This window comes from Danio rerio, chromosome 6, assembly GCF_052040795.2.
Source record: "Danio rerio strain M-AB ecotype USA chromosome 6, GRCz13ab, whole genome shotgun sequence".
Lineage (NCBI taxonomy): Eukaryota > Metazoa > Chordata > Actinopteri > Cypriniformes > Danionidae > Danio > Danio rerio.
In genome coordinates this window covers 6,735,477-6,760,679 of record NC_141026.1, presented here as the reverse complement: position 1 = coordinate 6,760,679, position 25,203 = coordinate 6,735,477, and the positions used below count along the sequence as shown (strand labels likewise).

Genomic DNA, 25,203 nt, shown 5'->3' with positions numbered 1-25,203 from the left:
CACTCCCATCCTTAAACCCAACTAATAGTGTTTTCAAAAGCAATCCAGAAAATAAAAAGCCCTTGCAGCCGCCTGATTTTTACCACAATATAAGATTTTACCACATTTTCACCCTGTTATTCACTTGTTTATTTCATTTTTTGCCTTTTGTTTTTGTTTTACCTGCTTTCTGGATTTGTTCTTTACTGGACTCGAACCCCATCATCCTGGTCAACTTATCTCTGTGTCACAAGTCTACAAACATACATGGTAAGCTAAAAAAATGTTGGTTTGTGCAGAAAAATTACTGACTTACTGAAAAATCTGCTCTAACTTTTGAGCAACAATAATTATTTATTCTTTTTATCAAGTTTGAAACTTTGCAGGCATTTTAGATTCACAAAAGCTGTATTAGAAATGACATGAAAGCCAATATTTAAACAAAAAACATAATATGGACACTTTAAAAGTTAAATTTGAAGTAGAAAATAGATGTATGATGTACAAACTTCCTAATATTTGTTTTATTATCTTTTAATATGGACAAATCCCTCATGTGCATGTTTTACAGTTCATACATTCAGTCACTGTTATCTTTTTCTTTGCTATGCTGGTTCAGTTCTCTAAGTGTGGAAAAATAAGAGTTGTCTGGAGACAATTGTGAACATAGGAGAAAAAATAACAGGGAGAAAACAGATGACGATGGCTCAGTTATACTGTACCATAGACAAGTTTTGAGTAAAGCTCTGAGTATTCTGTCAGATGATTCTCATCCTAAGCACCACAAGTTTTATCTTCTCCCTTCTGGTATTCGATACAGAACACCTATTAGTAAAATAAATCGGTTTAAACTTTCATTCATTCCCTCAGCTGTAAAGTTTTTAAATTTACGGTAGAGTTTATATTGTATAATGTGCTTTTGTGTATTATGTGTGACATGCTTGTATGCTGCAACCAAATTGCTTTCGGGAAATGAATAAAGACTGACTGACTGACTATTTACAAGATTGTAATTTCTACAGTATACAAGCCACCTTCTAGAGAAGGTGTTCATTCATAAATTTTCCTTCAGCGTAGTCTCTTTATTCATCAGGGGTTGCCACAGTGGAATGAACCACCAACTTATCAAGCATACATTTTATAAAGCTAAAGCCCTTTCAGCTGCAACCCAGTTCTGAGAAACATCCAAAAACAATCATTCACACACATACACTACGTCCAATTTAGTTTATTCAATTTACCTATAGCGCATCTGTTTGGAGTGTGGGGGAAAACCAGAGAACACGCACACCAACACAGGGAGAACATGCAAACTTCACACAAAAATGTCAACTGACCCAGTCGGGACTTAAACCAGCGGCCTTCTTGATGTGAGGCGACAGTGCTAAACACACTGTGTCTTCTAGAGAAAATATTCACTGTGTAAATGGGCTTTTTTTTTTCAAATGCTACTGTATTTGACAGATATAACCTTTGTGACTTCCCTATTTGACAAGCTTGTCCTGACACTTGACCTACTTACAGTACAGTGCTTTTAACAAATTCAGTCATTTTCCTTCAGCTTAGTTTCTTTATTCAGGGGTCGCCACAGCGAAATTAACCATTAACTTATCCAGCATACACAGCGAATGTCCTTCCAGCTGCAACCCAGTACTGGAAAACACCCATTCATTTTCACACACACACACACACACACACACACACACACACACACACACACACACACACACACTGATAGACTACAGTTAATTTATTTTTATTAAGTTTACCTATAGCACATGTCTTTGGACTGTAGAGGAAACCGGAGCACCCGGAGAAAACTCACGCCAACTGACTCAGCTGGGACTCGAACCTCGATCTTCTTGCTGTGAGGTGACAGGCACTGAGCCACCGCGCTGCCCTTATGACAAATATTCTCAGCTATTTTGTAAAAATAAAAACAAGCATTTAAATGTTTATTTACTATTAGTTACATCTAACAATTAATGCAATAACTGTTTGTTGATTGTCCGCATTGATTATTATGTTATGCAAAGAAGCACACAGACTAAACTGAAGCCACACTTCAGATGGTAAAGAAAGGGGGCCTGGGGGACACAAATGTGCTGTGGACAGCAAAATACTCTGTCGCTTAGGGGCATCACAAAAATGTGTGTGTGTGTGTGTGTGTGTTTTTTTGAAAAGCTGAAAAAAGCAGAAGTGATTCTGGTTCAGAATGATGTACCATGGCCTCAGGTGTTGAGAGAGAATAACTGAACACGTGTCAGAGGGAAAAACAGTGGGAAGGAAAGCCAGTTTAGTTACTAAACATGGAGGGGAAAAAACACTGTGACACAACAATTCATAATAGAGAGGGTGCCAGTGTTGCAGCAGCTTATATCTTAAAAAAAAAAAAAAAAAAAAAAATATATATATATATATATATATATATATATATATATATATATATATATATATATATATATATATATATATATATATTATAAAAATATATATACTTAAAAAAAAAAAAAAAAAATATATATATATATATATATATATATATATATATATATATATATATATATATATATATATATATATAGTTAGATATATATAGTCAGAATTATTAGCCTCCCCTTTATTTATTTATTTATTTATTTCCCAAATGATGTTTAACAGAACAAGGAAATTTTCACATGTCTGATAATATTTTTTTCTTCTGGAGAAAATCTTTTTTTTTTTTTTTTGGCTAGAATAAAAGCAGTATTTAATTTTTTAAAAGCCATTTTTAAGGTCAAAATTATTAGACTCTTTAAGCTATTTTTTTTCAATAACTTGCCTAATTACCCTAACCTGCCTAGTTAACTTAATTAACCTAGTTAAGCATTTAAATGTCACTTTAAGCTGTATAGAAGTGTCTTATAAAATACCTGGTCAAATTTACTGTCATCAATCATTCATTCATTTTTTTTTTAGCTTAGTCCTTTTATTAATCCGGCGTCGCCACAACGGAATGACCCGCCAACTTATCCAGCATGTTTTTTTATACAGCGCAACCCATTTCTGGGAAACATCCATACACACTCATTAACACCCATACACCACAGACAATTTAGCCTATATATATATATATATATATATATATATATATATATATATATATATATATATATATATATATATATATATATATATATATATATATAAATCGCACAAAAAATGAGTTGCTGCTTGATGAAACTGCTTCTTTAAAATGAGTTGAAAGAACTTAATTCTGAACTTTTTTGTGGACTACTTAACTGTTTTACGTTCAGTACATTCAGATTAAGTTAACTTTATCCACTTGTGTTAGGGCAACATGAAGAAAAAGCGTGGAACTCGACCTTTTTTTTTACAGTGTATATGCAAATACACCAAAAAATGTGTTTTTATACAGCACAATCTTTTGTTATGTAAAAAAAAAGAGTTGATGTATGTTACTTTTACTTTAACTATATATAACTATATATATTTTTTAAATTTAGTTGTTTAATTAAACAAGAAAAAAAGTTTCTTAATACAACATCCGTGGTTAAATACGTCAAAGAATTGAAGAGCTCAAAACAGAAGATGGTATTTATAGAATTCATGTCTTATGTGAGCAACAAAGAAGTTCACAAACTCTCCAAAAGAGTCTATAATTTTATACAGCCATGATCCGGTTCACCTTGTGCTGTTTATGTAGCTTTGTTTATAGGCTGAAGAACAGAATTCACAGATCCACGAATCCAAAAACCCCACAGAGTTTCAGCAAGGGATCACGCATTATCTCTGAAGCCTGAGCTCAGTTGCATATCTCAATATTTAATACCGCAATATCAAACATGAGGTTTAATAACTGTGTAAAGATTCACATTTTTTTTCTTCCGTGCCGCATATTTTATCTCCATCTCTTTTCGAATTAATTATTAACTCTCTAGAGTTCCCCTTCCAACGGTGCTTAAATCTTTATTACATTTATACGCTGTATTTTTTCTGTCTGTTTCAAACATATAAAGGGATAAAATAAGTCTCACTTGTCACATAATTTAAGCTGAGTGTGCGAGTGGAGTCGTTTAGATTTGTTTCATTACTGCTCTTAAGAGGTACTGCCAAGCTACGGCGAAAAAAAAAAAAAAAAAAAAAAAAAGTGTAAAATCCATTAGTGCGTCTGAAAAAGCAACAAAATCCGCCCGTATCGTTTTGCATTCTTTATTCATGCGTGTCTGTATCGAGGGATTCTGTGTGATCATACACCATGCCGAACAGCCACACACACACTTAATCATATGGAGAGATGGAAAGGCTGTACCTCATTAGCCTACACACCGTGTTAATCTACAGCATAAAGAATGGCTTTAAAGCTCTTCACACTTTCCTGAATTATACATCTCCAGACGCCCACTCGCATTTGGCAAAGACGCACAGAGCAGAACATTTAATAACGTGATCTTATACTTCGTCTGTGTGATCTTTGAAATTATTCAGCGGAGGTCGTACTGTAAATTATTATTATTTTCAACCGTATGCGTAAAAATACCCTCGAGCGTTTGCTTCCACGTTTAGAGAAAACAAGCACTCGAAGCACAATATGGATAGGATCGGTATTGTATGTATCATGATAGCTATTTATGCAGTCTATAGTGTGCATTTGCCAGGTTTGGACATTTATAGCTGGAGAAAATGTACAGAATAGCAAAACGCGGAGAATGATTTCCCCCACAATGCATCACACATACAGTTCAAGTCAATATTATTAGCCAACATAGGAGATGGAGATCACCAATTATGTAGCCAGTTGAAAAGTACAGTTGAAGTCAGAATTATTACCCCCCCCCACCCCCCCTGATTTATTTTTCGTTTTTAAATATTTCCCAAATGATATTTAACAGCAAGGACATTTTCACAGTATGTCTGATAATATTTTTTTTCTTATTTGTTTTATTTTGGCTATAATAAAAGCAGTTTTTATTTTTTTAAAGCCATTTTAAGGTCAAAATTTGTAGCCCCTTTAAGACACACACATACACACACACACACACACACACACACACACACACACATATATATATATATATATATATATATATATATATATATATATATATATATATATATATATATATTTACTGTCATCATGGCAAAGATAAAATTAATCAGTTATTAGAGATGAGTTATTAAAACTGTTATGTTTAGAAATACGTTTAAAAAAATCTCTCTTCTGCTTGATAACATTAGTTGGTAATAATTCAGTTTAACTGACAAGTCACACCATTTACATAGGGCTTATTACCTGCCTATTATTAAGTTAATTAATGATAGACAGTTTATTAGCACTTACAGTATAGCATAATATCTTATATTACATCCCTAATCCTACCTAATAACAAAATCCAATCACTATATAATAATAAGCAGCTAATCATTTGTTTATTGAGATAAAATAAAGTGTCACTCAATAGTTAATGCACTGGAAGTTAGCATGAACCAACAATTGTTAGGTTAATTGTAACTTTCCATTACATTCAATTACGTTTCCATTAACCTTAGCAAAGACGAACAAATACTGTAATGTAGTTAATTGTAGTTTTCGTTGTTTCTTCATGTCAGTAAATACATTACCTAACATTAAACTTATTGTAAAGTGTCACCTTTTTATCTATGTTGCTGTACATGTCTCAAACTGACACCATCTTAAATCTGCCTTCACATCAAAGTCGGTATGACATTCATCAGACATGACGAATACGTTAAGGAGGCCCATCCACCACACAGACGAATTGATCTGCGGTTGCGAGACCACAAGCTCACAGTCTTGAACTCTTTGGGAAAAAAAAAAAAAAAAAAACTACAGTGCAGTCAATATGTCAAAATCAGCATGTGGTTGAGTTGGGCATCTTGGCTTATTGCCGCCATCAGAGAATGCAAACAAGAATTGATTTCTGATCTCTTGCACAGTTCATCCACTGTTAAAGTCAAAATTACTAGCCCTCCTGTGATTTTTTTTTCCTTTTTCAAATGTTTCCCATACGATGTTTAACAGCAAGGAAATTTTCACAGTATTTCCTATAATATTTTTTTATCCTGGAGAAAGTCTTAATTATTTTATTTTGGCTAGAATAAAAGCAGTTTTTATTTTTTACAACTATTTTAAGGTCAATATTATTAGCCCCCATAAGTATTTATTTATTTATTTGGTTGTAAAAAGCAAATCTTCCATAAAACAGATATCGGGGGCAAAAATATACAGAGGGGCTAATACATCAAAATGACTAATACTGTATCTCTGACAACTGTATCTCAATAGATGATGATGATGATGATGGTGCTGGAGGAGGACAGAAGGATTGTCAGCAGATTGTCTTCTTCTTGAGGGCGAAGAGGAGTCTAACCCATCCTTCGAGGATCCATCGTCCATTCTCATCTGCTGAGCTTTTCCACACTTCCACACGGAGGTTCAATATGTCAATATGCAGCCTGGGGGTGTCAGAGCCCAAGACGAAACAGTGAGAATTAGTCCAGAAAGACACATGCTATCAGCTCACACATTCCTCGAATCCTCATAGCGCTCACACTGGTCAACTGTGCCAGTGTAAAGATGCTGTGGGTCAGACTCAAAGCCATACATGGTTGTAACCAAATCAACACGAGCAAGAATTAAAAGGAGTATCGATGTGTCTTATTCTCGTATTTGTGTCTTACTCGGTATTTATGTTTTTTTTTTTTTTTTTTTTGATACTGTACTACTAGTGAGTGTCACGCTTTTGAATGATTGGATTAAATAATTGGATTAAATGATTGATTAATGATTGATTGAACAATTTATTGAAAGAATAATTGATTTGATTGATTGGATGATTGATTGATCAGACTGAATGATTTATTGAATGAAAAATGTAATGACTGATTGAGTGAATAATTTAATGACTGATTGAGTGAATAATTTAATGATTGATTGAGTGAATAATTTAATGATTGATTGAATGATTGGATTGAATGATTGGAACAAATGATCGGATTAAATAATCAAATTAAATGATTGGTTGAATGAATAGATTGAATAATCGGATTAAATGATTTATTAAGTGATTGATTTATTAAATAATTAATAATTGATCGAATTATTAATTGAATGATTGATTAAATGAAAAATTGGATAGAATAAACAATTGAATGATTGATTGAATGAATAATTATGAATAAATAGTAGAATGATTGGATTGATAATTGGATTGAATGATTGATTGAACGAATGATTGAATGAACAATTGAATGTTTAAATGAATGATTTACTGGATTGAACGATTGGATTGAATGGATTATTACATGATTGATTGAATGAATAACTGAATGACTGATTGGACTGTACAATTAACTGATTGATTTGATTGAATACTTGAAAAAATGTTGGATTAAAATATTAAATGATTTACTGAATAATTGAATGATTAATTGGATTGAATTGTTTAATGATTGGTTGGACAGAAAAATAGATAGATAGATTGATTGATTGAATGATTGATTGATTGATTGATTGATTGATTGATTGATTGATTGATTGGATTGAATGATTAAATGATTGGATCGATTTATTGAATGATTGATTAAATTAATAATTGGATGATTTATTAGATGGGATATTTGCATGATTGATTGGATGGAATAATTGAATGATTGATTGTATGGAATAATTGAATGATTGATTGGATTGAATGAACATTAGAATGATTGGATTGATAATTTGATTGCATGATTGATTGAATGGATAACTGAAATATTGGATAGAATGATTACATGACTGATTAAATTAATATTTGAATGACTGATTGGACTGTCCATTTAACTGATTTATTTGATTGAATAATTGAAAAAAAATATTGGATTGAAATATTGAATGATTTACTGAATGATTTAATGATTGATTGAATTGAATAGTTTAATGTTGATTGGACAGAATAATTGAATGATCGATTGGATGGAATAATTGAATGATTGATTGAATAGAAAAATTGAATGATTGATTAGATGGAATAATTGAATGATTGATTGGATGGAATAATTGAATGATTGATTGAATAGAAAAATTGAATGATTGATTAGATGGAATAATTGAATGATTGATTGGATGGAATAATTGAATGATTGATTGGATTTAATAATTAAATGATTGGTTGGATAGAATAAAGGAATGATTGACTGAATAATTGAATGATTGATCGGATAGAATAGTTGAATGATTGACTGAATATTTTAATAATTATTTTGATAGAATAAATGAACTATTTGATTCAATGATTGATTGAATAAAAGATTGAATAATTGATTGAATGACTGCTTATAACAATTGAGTGGATTGAATAATTGATTGATTTGATTGAATAATTGATTGATTGATTGATTGATTGATTGATTGATTGATTGATTGATTGATTGATTGATTGATTGATTGATTGATTGATTGATTGATTGATTGATTGATTGATTGAAAAACCAAATATTATAGGAAATACTGTGAACATTCCCTTGGTCTGTTAAACATTATTGTTAATGTGTAAATTAGACACATTAGTGAAACCAAATTTTTATGATATGACGGCCTGTTTTGGTCTGTTTTGTGATAGGGTCACACACACACACACAAACAATTTAAACTACCAACCTTCAAAGCATCTTATATCGTTGTTGCTGATGTGAAATATAATTAACAAATGTCATCACTTCATTACCCTGCATATTGATAGCGGCTCCCTGATGTGCTCATTATAATACTACACAATGACATTAGATATTATATGCACAGATCATCCCACTGATGTAATAAAACACAGAAATCCATAGTTATACAAAAACACCAAAATAAAACGGAACCAACGCTGCAAGCACCTTTTTGGCACATAAAAGTGTTCCTGTAGATTCTTATGGTTACAGTGGAACCGCTGGAGTCACATTAAATGTTTTGACAATATATTTTATATATTTCATGAGAAATCAATGACAGAAATTGAGTTTTTGGGCACACTGGTCCTTTAAGACAACTTCATGCATTATTAGATTATGTTAACATGTCCTAATGCCTTAATTTCAGGTGCATTTCGTGATGATGATGAGGATGATGATACATCAGAAAAAAATAAATCATTCAAACAAAGCAAAAAAAACAACTAAAGAAAAGTTCAGAGAGACATGTTCAACTGTTTAGCTGAAAATCCAGCTGTCTATATTCCCATTTGATTTCAAACAGATACGGTCCTTTTTCATAATGCATTTCAACATTAGTATCCGTCATACGCTCCAGAGATTTTCACATTACGTAGGCATCCTCAAACTACATGTTTAGACAGGAACAACAGAATAAAAAATATAAAAATATATATAAAAAAAATCAATGGGCTCTCCAGCAGTTTGTGGTTCACTGATTCAAGCAAACTGAATGATAAAAGAGAGATACAAAGAGACACTTTAATCAACAAACCTTCATTTGTTCTGTTTCAGACCGGCAAGCCGAAGCTGTCAAAGACTAATGGGTCAAATAAGCCAAAAATATATTTAAACAGATAAAAAAGCTGAAGCAATATCAGAAGAAGGTGTACCTTCACTGAAGCTGGCGCCTTGCAAGACTTGCTGAACCAGTGTCATGATGACTGATCTGCAGAATAACAGCAGCTTCAATACAGCAATTTGTTCCATCAAGATTTTTTTAACCTTAGCTTTCAGGCTGCTAAAAATATGTAGCTTTTTTTAGTAGACATAGAACAGAAAATAATGGCGAAGCAAAGAAGAAAAAGTGATGAGCCATCCTTTACTTCATGTCAGCAACATGGAAACCACAAGCTTCCATTAAAGAATGACTTACGAAGGATCGCGTGACACTGAAAAGAGGAGCAATGATGCTGGAACTTCAGTTTTGCACTATTCATTTATCCTTCCATCCATTCATCCATATAATATATATCCATCCATCCATCCATCTATATAGTACAGTATATATCATTCCATCCATATAATATCCATCCATGTATGCATACAATCTAGTATATATCTATCCATCCATCCATATAATATCCATCCTTATATTATTTTTCCATCGATTTATATAGCATATATCCATCCATCCATATAATATACTGTATATCCATCCATCCATCTATCCAAACAATCTAGTACATATTCATCCATCCATACATCCATATAATATACATCTATCCATCCATCCATCCATTTAACTTATATCTATCCATCCATGTATATACATCCATCCATCCATCCATCAATCCATTCATCCAATCTAGTACATATCCATCCATCCATATAATATAAATCAATCCATCCATCCATATAACATATCTCCATCCATCCGTCATCCATACAATCTGGTATACTGTATCTATCCATCCATACAATCTGGTATACAGCCATCCATCCATCCATATAACACATATCCAACCATCCATCCATCCAATCTAGTAAATATCCATCCATCCATATAATGTATATCCATCCATCCATATAACATATATCAATCCATCCATCCATCCATCCATACAATCTGGTAAACATCGATTTATCAATCAATCCATCCATCCAATCATATAACATATCCATCCATCCATACATCCATCCATATATTAAATATCGATCCATCAATATATTGTATATCGATCCATTCATCCATCCATCAATCCATCCATCCATATAATTTATATTCATTCATCCATATATTTTATATCCATCCATCCATCCATCCATCCATCCATCCATCCATCCATCCATCAATCCATTCATTCATTCATTCATCCATCCATCCATCCATCCATACAATATATAATCCATCGATCCAAATAATATATCCATCCATCTATCTATCCATCCATCCATCCATCCATCCATCCCCATCCATCCATCCATCTACTGTATATACACTATATATCAATACAATTATTCATTCATTTCATTCATTTTCTTTTCAGCTTAGTCCCATTATTAATCTGGGGTCGTCACAGCGGAATGAACTCAAATTTTTGGACATTTAAAGAATATTTAACCATTACAGAATTGGAAAAAAAAACATTCACATATTGAGATATGGATGAAAATAAATGCTTGTCAATTTAACTTTAGTAAATTATGTAAGAAAAGAGCTGTCTGACCTTTGTAGCAGTTTTTCCTGCCCAAAGGTGTTGCCCCTCAAAAGTTTTTTGGCAGGTCCTTGAGGAATGACACTTTCTGAATGTTCCTCCATGCTCTCAGCCTAAGGGGGTTTCTCTTTATTTGGTCCCTCAAGCCCAGGGCCTGGTTTGGCAAAACACCGCTGATAGACTGACAAGGTGTCTCAATACAGCGCCAAAATATTTCATTAAATTTTGATGTCACATTTTACCCCCAAAATGACAATTCTGATATTTAGCCTGCTTACCTTCATGACATCTATGGCAGGAGAAAGTTTTTGTATTTCTTATTTATTTATAAATCCTGTTGCTTGCACTGCTTATACCTTACATGTGCAGTGAGTTCTAAAAATGAATAACATATAATAAATAAATAAATAAATAAATAAATAAAAAAAATAAAATAAAAAAATAAATACATTAATAAATAATTTTAATTACCTTATTTCCTTGTCGCCTTAGTCCCTTTATTAATCTGGGGTTGCCACAGCGGAATGAACCGCCAACTTATCCAGCAAGTTTTTACGCAGTGGATGCCCTTCCAGCCGCAACCCATCTCTGGGAAACATCCACACACTTTCACACACACACACACACACACACACACACACACACACACACACACACACACACACACACACACACACACGCACAATCACAATCACAATCACACACACACACACACACAAACACACACACTACGGACAATTTAGCCTACCCAGTTCACCTGTACCACATGTCTTTGGACTGTGGGGGAAACCGGAGCACCCAGAGGAAACCCACGTGAAGGCAGGGAAAACATGCAAGCTCCACACAGAAATGCCAACTGAGCCGAGGTTCAAACCAGCGACCTTTTTGCTGTGAGGACACCGCACTACCTACTGCGCCACTGCCTCGCCTATATAAATATTTAACAATACTTATGTCTTTACTTACAGTTTTGAACTTTTTTGCTAGATAAAACCATTCATTAACTCTCCCAGATAAATTAACTGACATTAGTAGTCTTTAAAAATAAAAAAAAAGATAATTTCAGACACACAATTTCCATGCCTATAATCCAATTAACACCTGCTTAATCTGCACACACGGACACACGCATACATTAAAACAAAACAAACAAAATACGCAAATATTTCCATCACACACACACACACACACACACACACACACGCACACGCACACGCACACGCACACACATACAAAACCCCCCCTCCTCTTCCTAAAGTGTGAACGGTGAGGTACAAGCATGCAGGGCACATATTTGCTTGTTTGAGAGGCGGCCCAGGCTACAGCAGCGGAATCTATAAAAAGGCAATTATTCCTTTCACGCTTGATGCCTGACTGCGTTCAAGTCCGGCTTATTGCCCTGGACGCTGTTCTCGGCGCTCTTCTGCAAGCTCAACACACAACACTTCCTGAACAAAATACATATTTACCCTCTAAGGGCCGAAAGCAGGCTTATTCACGCAGGGACTCATCCCCTCTCAGCCTCCTGCCACGGACTTTGATATCTTCCCTCCGTCTGTTGGATGGTGCCGTGGCGCCTAAATGAAGCCAAAGTGGAATCTCATTATTTCACCTTAAAGGGAGAGGTTATTAGCCAGGGGAGACAGACGGGGGAACGCTAGGAGTGCGGCAGTTTTAATGGAGCTCAAGCAGATGGCAGAGCTGCGCTGTCGAAAAGCATTTCCCTGCGTCTTTAGAGAGGACAATCAATGCGAGAAATCCAACTCTCGCTGAGAGATGCCACTGTTTGTCCGCCTTGATATTTTGATCAACAAACAATACATGCTAATTAGCATGAAGCACCAGCTTTCAATTCTCACAGCTTCGTCTATTCAAATGTTTGTAAATCGAGCCGAGATGGGAGGATGATCGATGGGAGAGAGACAAAGTGGAGGATGGAATACTTCTTGCTGATACTAATCGCGTTTATCCGAGTCATGTGACCCGCTTTTGCCACTGACGCAGTGCCAGAGATGGAGATTTTCCAGTTTTTTTTTCTTCCTTATTTTTTTTAACTACGTCACACAATCAGCTTTCACATGCTTTATTCTCAATAATCTATCTATCTATCTATCTATCTATCTATCTATCTATCTATCTATCTATCTATCTATCTATCTATCTATCTATCTATCTATCTATCTATCTATCTATCTATCTATCTATCTATCTATCTATCTATCTATCTATCTATCCATCTATCTATATTTATTTATTTATTTATTTATTTATTTATTTATCAATCAATTTACTTATTTAGTTATTTGTTTCAGTTATCAGTTTCGACCATGGTGCACAAATAAGGTAATCAAATATTTATTTATTTATTTATTTATTTATTTATTTATTTATTTATTTATTTATTTATTTATCATTCAATTTACATATTTATTTATTTGTTTCAGTTATCAGATTTGACCCTGGTGCACAAATAAGGTTAATTTAAAAAAAAATATTTATTTATTTATTTATTTATTTATTTATTTATTTATTTATTTATTTATTTATTTATTTATTTATTTATTTTATTTTATTTATGTATTCATTTATTTATTCATGTATTTATTTCAGTTTTCAGTTTTGACCCTGTTGCACAGATAAGGTAATCTGTCTGTCTGTCTGTCTGTCTGTCTGTCTGTCTGTCTGTCTGTCTGTCTGTCTGTCTGTCTATCTATCTATCTATCTATCTATCTATCTATCTATCTATCGTGTATTAGATCATTAAACAAATTAGATTTGATTTGATTTTCTTTATTTGCACGTTTCCCTCACAGCAAGAAGGTCGCTGGTTTGACCCTCGGCTTGATCGGTTGGCATTCCTGTGTAGAGTTTGCATTTTCTCACCGTGTTTACGTTGGTTTCTTCCGGGTGCTCCTGTTTCCCCAACAAGTCCAAAGATATGCGGTACAGTTAAATTGAGTAAGCTAAAATTAACCATAGTTTATGCGTGCTCATTGGCTGATGCTGCTGATGCTGGTTGATTGGCTGATTGGCTGATTGGCTGATGCTGCTATTGCGTCAGACATGCCCTCTGTCAAGCGTTGACACTGAAGCCCCATGTGAATGGGGCGTAAGCCGAAAATAAAATAAATGAATGAATTCTTAAGTCATTTATGAATTTATTTTTAGTTACATCTAGTTTATTCTTAATATGTATTTAAGTTTGTTGTGTTTTGAGGGATAATTAATGTATTCTGACCTACAATATTCACTGATTAGCTATTTCAGATGTTACTGTGGGTCAAACTATAAACTATCCACTCAATTCGACTTTACTTTCAGGCTAAATGTAGATAGAAACACCTATTTTAGGAGAAAAGTCTTGTGAACCCGATATCTAGATCTTCGAATGTCAGATTTTTTTTCTCAAATAGACTTGCATGATTATGCATTCACAATGGTTTGACTCATTATAGGGGTGGTCAAATGTATATTTATATTATGTATTATTTTAGTTATTAAAATTATTACTTAAAATACAGATTAGAGTGAAATATTTTTCAGTATTAAAAAGGGCTGACCCCCTATAGATTTAGACCCCCTAGATTTGACGTCCTTCAGGAGGGATCATGCATTAAGTACCCCCCAATTAAGTGTCAATACTTCCAAACCCACCTTTAAAGGGTCATGACACCCACCACTATTGGTTCAAGTCTACCTCAGAATTTTTTAAAAAGATGCATGATAATAGGCGTGGAGCTCCGCTAGCAAAGGGCAGGAGTGGGCGTGGCCAGCAGGGGAGAAAACAACTGTTGGCAGTCGGCTCACAAAATGAGACACAAACCGTAAGGAGACACATGATTTTATAGTTTACAAAGTTAAAATGCAAAGAAATAAACAGTAATTTAATGCCCTGCTACATTTGGGGTTCAACATTTCATATACAGATAACCACAATTTATATCATTATAAAGATAATCGTGTTCATATAAACACAATGAGAACTTCTCCCTCAATCCCCGGGTCTGAACCATAGGTCTGAATGCAGACTCAGTGCAGCAGGTCTCTTGCCCTGTCTATTTTAACCATTAGCCCTGTTGGTAATCTAGAGGATTTAGGTGAACACAGCAGCATGGCGATGTGTCTAGATGTGAACGAACTCTTGATAAAAGACAACGTCCACTATTCCCTAATTCTCGTACCGCTCTCCCGACAAAAATGCTTGCTGCACACAAACAGCTTTGTATCAGCCCTAACAGCATCGTGGAAAAAAAAAAAAAAAACATGCCACAAAACCAGTGGATAATGGAAACAAACACATACGACCCTTCATGAACAGCTAAATACTATGTGTCGTGGGTCCGTGTCTCACAGCTTGGCACTGGCAGGCCTGCCTTGCCATTGGAAAGCACGTGCAGTCATGAATAATTAAGAAGCCGGCTCTTCACATAGGATAAAAAACTGCTATGAATAAAAACGAGAAACCGACGCGTCATCTTTGCACTTGAAGTGTTGCGCCACGTCACAGATTTTGATCCCACCCCAAAAAATCATTTTAAACCTTAATTGATGCTCAACACACACAAATCTGTTAAAATATCAAAAAAAAAAAAGTACTCATGAACCTTTCATGAACCTTTATTTGCACCCTGGTCTTTTGAATAACGGGGATATTAGCAATGTCTTCATAAATCTCCTTGTAATACCCGTCATTCCCATGACATTATACACAATTGTGTCCAAATATTTAACAAAAAATGCATGCGCACAAACACACAGTAGAAGTCAGTACAATTTTTTATTTATTGATTATTTTTTTCATGAGAATGACAATTTAACTCCGCAAGGACACAATAAATTTATCAAAAGTGACAGAACAGACGTTTGTAATCATATGAAAGAATTCAATTTCAATGCATGCTGTTCTTTGGATCTAGCTATAGATCTATTCATTTCTGGTATGCTCTCATTTTTCTCTGGACCTTGAGCCTGTAATAAAGTTTGATGATAATGATCAAAGAACGCTGAACAAAACTTTCTTTTCACCATTGAGAAGAATGAGAAAATCTTCCTTGAGAAGTGAATCAGCATGATTTCTGAAGGAAAACCGTCATATTTATACGCTCACCGCTCACTTATCGTTCAATTAAGCAAGCCTGCCAAATTGTTATGTAATCAACTAATCCCATGCATTTACACTTGCAGACATGGTAAAAACCGATGAAGTTGGCATGATGAAGTTGGCAACCATCCATCAGAAAGAGGAAGAAAGGTAATTTGAGTGACCTTGAACATTGCATTGCTGAAGGTTTCAGACGGGCTGGTCTAAAAGTTTCAGAAACTGTTGATGTTCTGGGATTTCAAGCACAACCATCTCTTGGTTTAAAAAATAGGTTCCAAAAAAGTGAAAAGATTCAGTGAGGTGCAGTTCTTTATGTGAAATGTATTGTTGATGCCTGAAGGTCATATGAGAATGGTCAAGCAGATAGAAAGGCAGGAGTAACTCAAATAAACACTGCAATGTTTCAATGGGAGGTTCAGAAATTGGCACAGTAACCTTAAAGCATGAACCCCTCCTGCATTATATCAATAGTTCAGGCTGGCAGTGATGATTTGCTGTAAGGGAGATTTCCTTGAAACACTTTAAGGTTCTTAGAACTAGGGCCCGGTTTACACTAATACGTTTTAGTTTTAAAACGCATACGTTTTGCTAAGGTTACACTTTCCATCCACACTAACCTGGAGTTTAAGCACTCAAAAAGGAACTTTTTGGAAACGCGGAAGAGGCCATTTTTGTTTTAAAAATGCTGCTGCTCTGTGTTAGTGTGGATGGGGGAAAACTGAGACATCTGAAAACGATTGGGGCTAAATGTTAAGTGCACAAATTTCAGTCGTGCACTCTTTCCTGAAGTTTATATTAGGTTAGATTTATATTGAGATGTCGAGTGACCAAAATTAATCATCGAAGGACAATGTTATTTTGACGTCCAATAACGACATGAAATTATGTTGATATTCGGTTGATTTTAAGTTGTGTTGGAAAGTGACCAAAATCCAACGTCAAGACAACAGTTTAAACCATATTGATGTCGAATAGTGACATTTATTCGTTAGGCATGGCAACCAAAATAAAACCTCTGATAGACATAGTGGTAATGTCCACACAACGTCAAGCTATAACATCATTAGGCGTTGATATTTGGTTGTTTTTAGGTTGCGGTGGATCAAATTACCAAAATAAGTCTGTCCACGTTGGACAATGCTGGTCTGACTTTGAGTTCTGACATCAACCCGTATATTCATTTTCACCCAAAATGTAATCCTCTCTAACGTTGGGGTACAACATCAGAAATTTACTGTCAAATACCAAGACGTTATGTTACAGAAATTTACTGTCACATAGCAAACGTTAAAATTACAGAAATTTACTGTAAAATACCAAGACGTTATGTTACAGAAATTTACTGTCACATAGCAGACGTTAAATTACAGAAATTTACTTTAAAATACCAAGACGTTAAGTTACAGAAATGAACTGTTAAATACCAAGACGTTAAGTTACAGAAATTTAATGTAAAATACCAAGACGTTAAATAACAGAAATTTACTGTCAAATATCAAGATGTTAAGTTACAGAAATTTACTGTCAAATAACAAAACGTTAAGTTACATAAATTTACTGTGAAATAACAAAACGCTAAGTTACAGAAATTTACTGTCAAATGACAAGACGTTAAGTTACAGAAATTTACTGTCAAATATCAAGACGCTAAGTTACAGAAATTTACTCTCAAATACCAAGATGCTAAGTTACAGAAATTTTCTGACAAATACCAAGATTTTTTATTTAAAAGATTTTTTAAGAAATTTATTGTCAAATAACTAGATGTTAAATAACAGAAATGTACTGTAAAATAAAAAGACATTAAATATCAGAAATTTACAGTAAAATAAGATTTTAAAATTACTGTAAAATAACAAGATGTTACATAACAAAAGTTTACAGGTAATTTTAATTGAAGGACATTTCTGTAATTTAATGTCCATTATTTAAAATATTTTTCAGGCTGCAGAAAAAAAATAAATAAAAAAGTAAAAAAAATAACGTATTTGTTTTACAGTGCACTTTAAAAAAGGTTAGTTCATATCTACTGATAAAAACAGAATTGACCAAATTATTTAAAATGTTAAATGTTCTCAGAACTTGCCAGAGTCCATACTGAAGACAAGTCAAGGAAAGTAAGCCTGAATTGATTTCTGCAGATTCGCTAAGCGAGCATCAGCCACTTCTGTAGAAAAAGGCCCAACACAGAAACACACTCAGACCTAGGTTTCTGACAACAGAACGGATCAGATTGAGCAGCAGTCTGGTCATGAGCAGATAATGTGTGTATGAGTGTGTGGCAGAGGGCAGCGAAATTCTGGCCATCAGCGGCCTCCTCCTGCTCCTGCCATGCGGCTACTGAGGGTAAAATTAGATGGCGAGTGCCACCCACGAACAGAAAAAGTGGGAGACAGGCCTGCCATATGCGGGTCACCAGGCCTGCACCTCACTCACACACCAACGCCTCCTGTGCTGTCAGCTGCATGCGTGTCAGTGTGTGTGTGTGTGTGTGTGTGTGTGTGTGTGTGTGTGTGTGAACCCTAAGACACCAGAATAAGCTGTACTACCCTGAGACCAGATTCCATTTGGGCTGTGGGTGAGACATGGAGGGTTTTTGACGGACAGTCTTTAAGTGAGAATATTTGAAAGTGAAGCCCCACTGGAGCAGCAGGAGAAATGAAAACCCTCGAGCGCCAGCCGTCACATTTATCCATTCAGAACAGCAGGGAAGAGAAAGAGAATAGTTTCAACAGAAGACTAACTCTCGCACATTATTAAGATTCACATTTCTAAAGAATTCAGAAGGTGTTGAGTGACCTACTGACCCTCAGATATCACATATCAGTGTATTAGCTGTGGAAAGAAAAAAAAAACTTGTTTATAGTTTCTAGCAGCTCCAGGTAATGATCAGGGCTAACATTTGCTATCATGCAAATTTAATTGTGAATATTTTTTTAAATTAAATTTAATTTTTTTTATCTCACATGACCAAAATAGGCAAAATGTCAAAAGAATTTTATGATGCCATAATTCATTCAATCATTTTGTTTTGGCTTTGTCCCTTATTTATCAGGGGTTGTCATAGTGGAATGAACATCCAACTTATCCAGCATGTTTTAAGCAGTGAACGCTCTTCCAGCCGCCACCCAGTCGGAAACACACATAAACTCTCACATTCACACACTTATACATTATGGCCAATTTAGTTAATCCAGTTCACCTATAGTGCATGTGTTTGGACTGTGGGAGGAAACCAGAGCTCCCAGAAGAAACCCACGCCAACTCCACACAGAAACGCCAACTGGTACAGCCGGGACTCGAACCAGTGACCTTCTTGCTGTGAGGTGACATTGCTAACCACTGTGCCACACCATGATTTCATAATATTGTAAAAAAATAATAATAATAATGAAAATCAATTAAAGTAAATTAAAGTGAATTGGTTTTGCTAAAGATATAACATTAATAAAAATGAAATATATATATATATATATATATATATATATATATATATATATATATATATATATATTACAAAAAAAAAACGTTATGATGGCAAAGGTGATTTTTACTATTCATTATTAGTAATCAACTTCACATAATCATTCCAAAATGTTTCAATCAATCGAAATCAAAAACGTTTATTTATTTTATTTCATTTTATCACCCACTTAGCAGCATTTATTAATGCATCTTATTTATAATAATTGGTTTTGATTAGTTCTGGGCAAAAATTTAATGCAAATTAATTAATTACAACCAAAATAAAGTTTGTTTTTATATAATATATGTGCGTGTATTGTTTTTGTATCTATATATAAATATATATATATATATATATATATATATAAATATATATATATATATATATATATATATATATATATATATATATATATATATATATATATATATATATATATATATATATATTCATTTATTCATTCATTCATTCATTCATTCCTTTTCTTTTCAGCTTGGTCCCTTTATTAATCCGGGGTCGCCACAGTGGAATGAACCACCAACTTATCCAGCAAGATTTACGCAGCGAATGCCCTTCCAACTGCAACCCATCTTTGGGAATCATCCACGCACACATACACTATGGACAATTTGGCCTACCCACTCCATACAGAAACGCCAACTGACCCAGCCGAGGCTTGAACCAGTGACCTTTTTGCTGTGAGGCGACAGCACTACCTACTGCGCCACTGCATCGCCTTTTTTATTTCATTTTATCGACCATTTGCACCATTTATCATGCATTTATTCATAATAATCTGTTTTGATTAATGCTGGGCAAAAATTAAACACAAATGAATTAATCACAACCAAATTAAAAGTTTGTTTTTATATAAGATATGTGCGTGTATTCGAAAAAAAAAAAAAAAAACGTATTTCCGCTAAACAGAAATTTTGGAGGAATATACAGGGGGACTAATACTTCAGACTTGCATCCATTCTTATTGATCACATACAACAAACATCTCCAACATATTTTTTTTTAGTTTATTTATAAAGATCTTTCTTTTCAGAGCACCATATTTCATTGTTATGTTTTTTAACAAATCCCAAAGCGCACGCAGCCTTGACACAACACTGATCTCGTTTTGCACTTCAAGGTCTGACCCTGGAGCTCTGGCACACAGCGAAAGCCTTCACCGGCAACCGGAATGTGCGAGTAATTGCTTATCTTCTAAGATGCACAAGCAAAGACACTCCGGATTAATATTGGATTTGTGATGAGCAGCCATTTCAAGCTGCAGAAATGATCATTTTTACATGAGTTCACCTCTACCCCCCCACCACCACCTCTCTTAGTTCCAAGTCAGAACCACAGCTAAATAATTGATGGTCAAGTTTCCACCCCTGTCAGTGCACAGGCTAAACATGAGCTGAGGCCTGCGCTGACTCCGGCCCCCGCGTTTGCTCCTTGGCTCTCTGCATCTTTTATAGCATGCTGGAATCTCTCCATGTTGGATTGAAGCGCCGGGCCTTCATTTTTTTTGCACCGGGTCGTTCTGAACAGCCGGGCTCTTTTAATCACTGTAGCACTGAAACGAGCTCTCCAGCGTCGCGGCCTGCAGCGCACCAATTAAAGGTCCAAGGCGCTCCAATTAATTTATTAAATCGCGGTCCAAACATAGTACTCGAATCCCAGACAATGCAGCGCTAAATGGCATGGATTTTTCTTGGCCGCTGCCTGATCCAACCGTATTGATTGCGGAGTCAGCAAGGCCCCGGCACATGCTTATGGCTCTCTTCTTAGCCTTTTCTTTTTCTTGTTTTTCAGTCTCTGGTTCTCGGTCTTTGAGGTTGTGACTATCTGCTATACAAATATATGCATTCTTGACTTCATCAAATGCTGACTCCAAACCTCTTCCAACAAGAAAACATGTTAGAAAATATTAGCAACAAGCACTAACTGGGACAGCTGTGTTTTTGCGGAACATAATCAGTGGGAGTCTGCCACTAGTGATCCCTCTACAGCAGCGGTTCCCAAAGTGAGGGTAGCAGAACAGACAGGAGGTCAGCTTGGTGATTTCCAAAAATCAAATGTGTTTTATTAAACTATCAATTGCCATATTTTAACCATAACCCACAGAACATATAAATAGTAGTTTTTAAATTATTTCATTTAATTTAATTATGGTAAAATTTCTTTGTTGAAATAAAGTGCAAAAAATAATAAATCTACAGATATTTTCATGAAAATGTTTACAGAAAAACACAGCAAACCACGTAAACAATTAACAAACAAAGCAAGGCAAAAAAAGAGAAACGCGTCAATGTTCACAGTAAAAGTATGAGAAGACTTAGCAATTGATGAATGCGTCTGTGCTGCTTTTAAAGTCCATGTAATCAGTTCATAACCATCCTCCGACTGTGTGTGTGTGTGCGTGTGTGTGTGTGTGTGTGTGTGTGTGTGTGTGTGCGCGCGAATCATCAGCGGAATCCGGAACAGGTGCATGTGAGTGGATTTTATTTATTGAACGGATTTGATCGTATTAATCTAGGAAAAGTCTGTAAAATAACAGTGTTTTTCTGTAAACATTTTAATCAAAATATATGTAGATTTATTATTTTTTGCACTTTATTTCAACAAAGAAATCTTAGTGTTGTTTATGGTTTTTGTTAGGCATTCATTTGACCTTTTTTTAAGATTTTTTTTTTTTTTTACAGAGCAAGTAATTACAATTTACTACTTTAAATTTATGTAATTTTAAATGAACCTAAAAAAAAAAAAAAAAAAAAAAAAACTGGAAAAAACACTGTAAAATATGGCAATTTTATTGTATAAAACAGGAAAATTGCTGTAATTTGTCATTAAATAAATAGTACATAAGATAACAGTCAAGCTGTTAATTTACAAATATTGTTTATAATCTTTACGGACTTTTGAATATAATTCAAAATAACAAAACAATACTGTATAAATAATACTTTAATTTCCCTGCATAAAAAACAAAAGTGTCAATAATGTCTTTAAAGATGAAGTACCTAAAATGAAAGTCAAACTGTTAATTTAGAGAGAGTGTTTGTCATTTTACTAAGTTTTGAATATAATTTCAAATGACAAAAAAATATTACTGTAAAAAATAGAAATATTTTCTGTAAAATAAGGGTTTTTTTACAATGTAAAAAAAAACAACAACATGCAAATGTAAAGCCATCAGTCTTTAAATATATTCATCCGTCCATTCATTTTCTTTTCGGCTTGGTCCCTTTATTAATCTGAAATTGCCACAGCGGAATGAACTGCCAACTTATCCAGCACATGTTTTTTTTACGCAGTGGATGCCCTTCAAACTGCAACCCATGTCTGGAAAACATCCATACATACTCATTCACACTCATACACTATGGAAAATTTAGCCTATCCAATTCACCTGTACCGCATGTCTTTGGACTGTGGGGGAAACAGGAGCAAATGAACGCAGGGAGCACATGCAAACTCCACACAAAAACTGCAACTTTTGCCTATTATACATATATATATATATATATATATATATATATATATATATATATATATATATATATATATATATATATATATATATATATATATATATAATAGGCATGAGAAGAATTTGCCCTCTTCTGTGGTTTGTAATGTAATGGGTAGCACAAATGTCTTGACACCTCAGGCTGTTGATGTTGCCATCCACTCTGCAGATCTGTTGCATGGCCCCATACTAAATATAACCTCAAACCAGGATTTTTCTTTCACCAAACTTGGCTGATTTCTGTGAGAATCTTGGGTACATGTGGGTTCCAATAGGTCTTCTGCAGTAGGGATGATTGGGATACAGATCAGCAGATGATTCATCAAAAAAATCTACCTTTTACCACCTTTTCAAATGATCAACTAGAAGTCAAGTTATTATATGTTGCTTTTACCACTAGGATCGACGACAAGACCTTTGTCAGGTAGTGTATAGGAAATACTGTGAAAAATTCCTAGCTTTGTTGAATATAATTTGTGTAATATTAAATAACAGAAGCGCTAATACTTTTTACTTTACTGTATGTTGAATTTCCAACATCAACAAATAATTCTCTAGAAACTACTGTCTGTGGATGAGCGGGGATTTGCAGGGAATCACGAGTATCAGATGATAACAACACTCTAAAGAGCCAATCAGGTCCTGGAGTAGGATCAACAGCTATTCCTTAAATGAAAGGCTTCCTTGGACCTAAATTGGTTTCTTTGTGGAAGCCGCCAGGAAAAAGCCAATAAAATCACATTGTGGGTATTCACAGATACAGGGCACAATTGTATTATGGCAAACACATCTAAACAGTTGTGCAATAATTCAATTCAATTTGATTTCTTATTCACAATATGTGTCTTTCCAAAAGCAGCTTTAGAGAGAACAGGGACTGGAAATCCCAAGTCTGCCAGTGAGAAAACCACAGAGAGAAAGAATCGCATTGAACAATGATAAAGATGGGAGGAAAAATCCCTTTGAGAAATGAGAAGCCAATTCTGTTCTTGCCAATCTCACATGGAATACACATTTGATTTTATTTGTATGGGTCAAAGATGAAATGTCATGTTTTGGTCATTTTTAATAACATTAAAGGCATAATAAATGCAAGTTAAGCACACAGCTGAAAATGTTAGGATCAGCAGGATTTTTTGATGTTTTAAAATAAGCTTATCATGCTCAGAAGTCATTCTGATATTAATTATATATTATTATTATTATTATTATTATTATCATTATTTTTAATATTATTAATTATATATTCTTTTTCCCATGCTTATTTATATTACAATTATTATTATTATTTGCTATTTTAATATTATTGTTATTATTATTATTATTATTATTATTATTATTATTATTATTATTTTTCATGGTAATAGTAATAAAAGCAATAATGACTGGAGTAATAATTTTATTTGAAACTACATACAATAAGAAAGCAGTTCTTTAAAAATGTAATAAATATTTAACAATTTAACATCTTACATTTTTTTCTTTACATTTAATAAATGCCACCTTGATAACCAGACCAAGAAACTGACCCCAAACTTTTGACCGATGTTTAATTTAATTCTCCATCATCGTTGAGCATAAACTATATATTTATGTAATATTAAACAACATATTTATTCTGAATTTAACTTATTAATATATAGAAAAATAAGCTATCATAATAAATTATATAATGTAAATTATTAAAAATATTTTACTGACAGATGAGTGAAACTTCTGACGGTTTAAAATGACTATTTAAATGAGTGTTTTGAGACTAAACTTAAATCTTTATGTAGTATTTTAATGTTATGAAATTATTATTTTCTTAAATATAAACTGTTATTACATTAATGATATTTAGACACTTTTATAAATCATGAATGTACACTTTCTATGATAGTCATTATATTTAGCTATATACTACATGGGTAAATATGTATATATAAATATTGTATATCTTTTATAATCAAAATGTTAAATTTTTACAATAAAATGTGTTTAAAATAGAATGAAA

General features: G+C 33.8%; 1 long non-coding RNA gene across 2 annotated transcripts in view; it reads right to left on the bottom strand.

The window, feature by feature from the left end:
- The window catches only part of LOC141386170 (uncharacterized), a 197,656-nt gene that overhangs the window by 148,050 nt on the left and 24,403 nt on the right, over positions 1-25,203 (bottom strand). The window contains exon 3 of one of the 2 annotated variants that reach the window (XR_015493146.1): positions 5,391-6,456. The exons of the other annotated variant lie outside the window; for it this stretch is intronic. This is a non-coding gene — a long non-coding RNA (uncharacterized LOC141386170). Of the gene's footprint in view, positions 1-5,390; positions 6,457-25,203 lie in introns of those variants that run through there. 2 annotated transcript variants of the gene reach the window in all.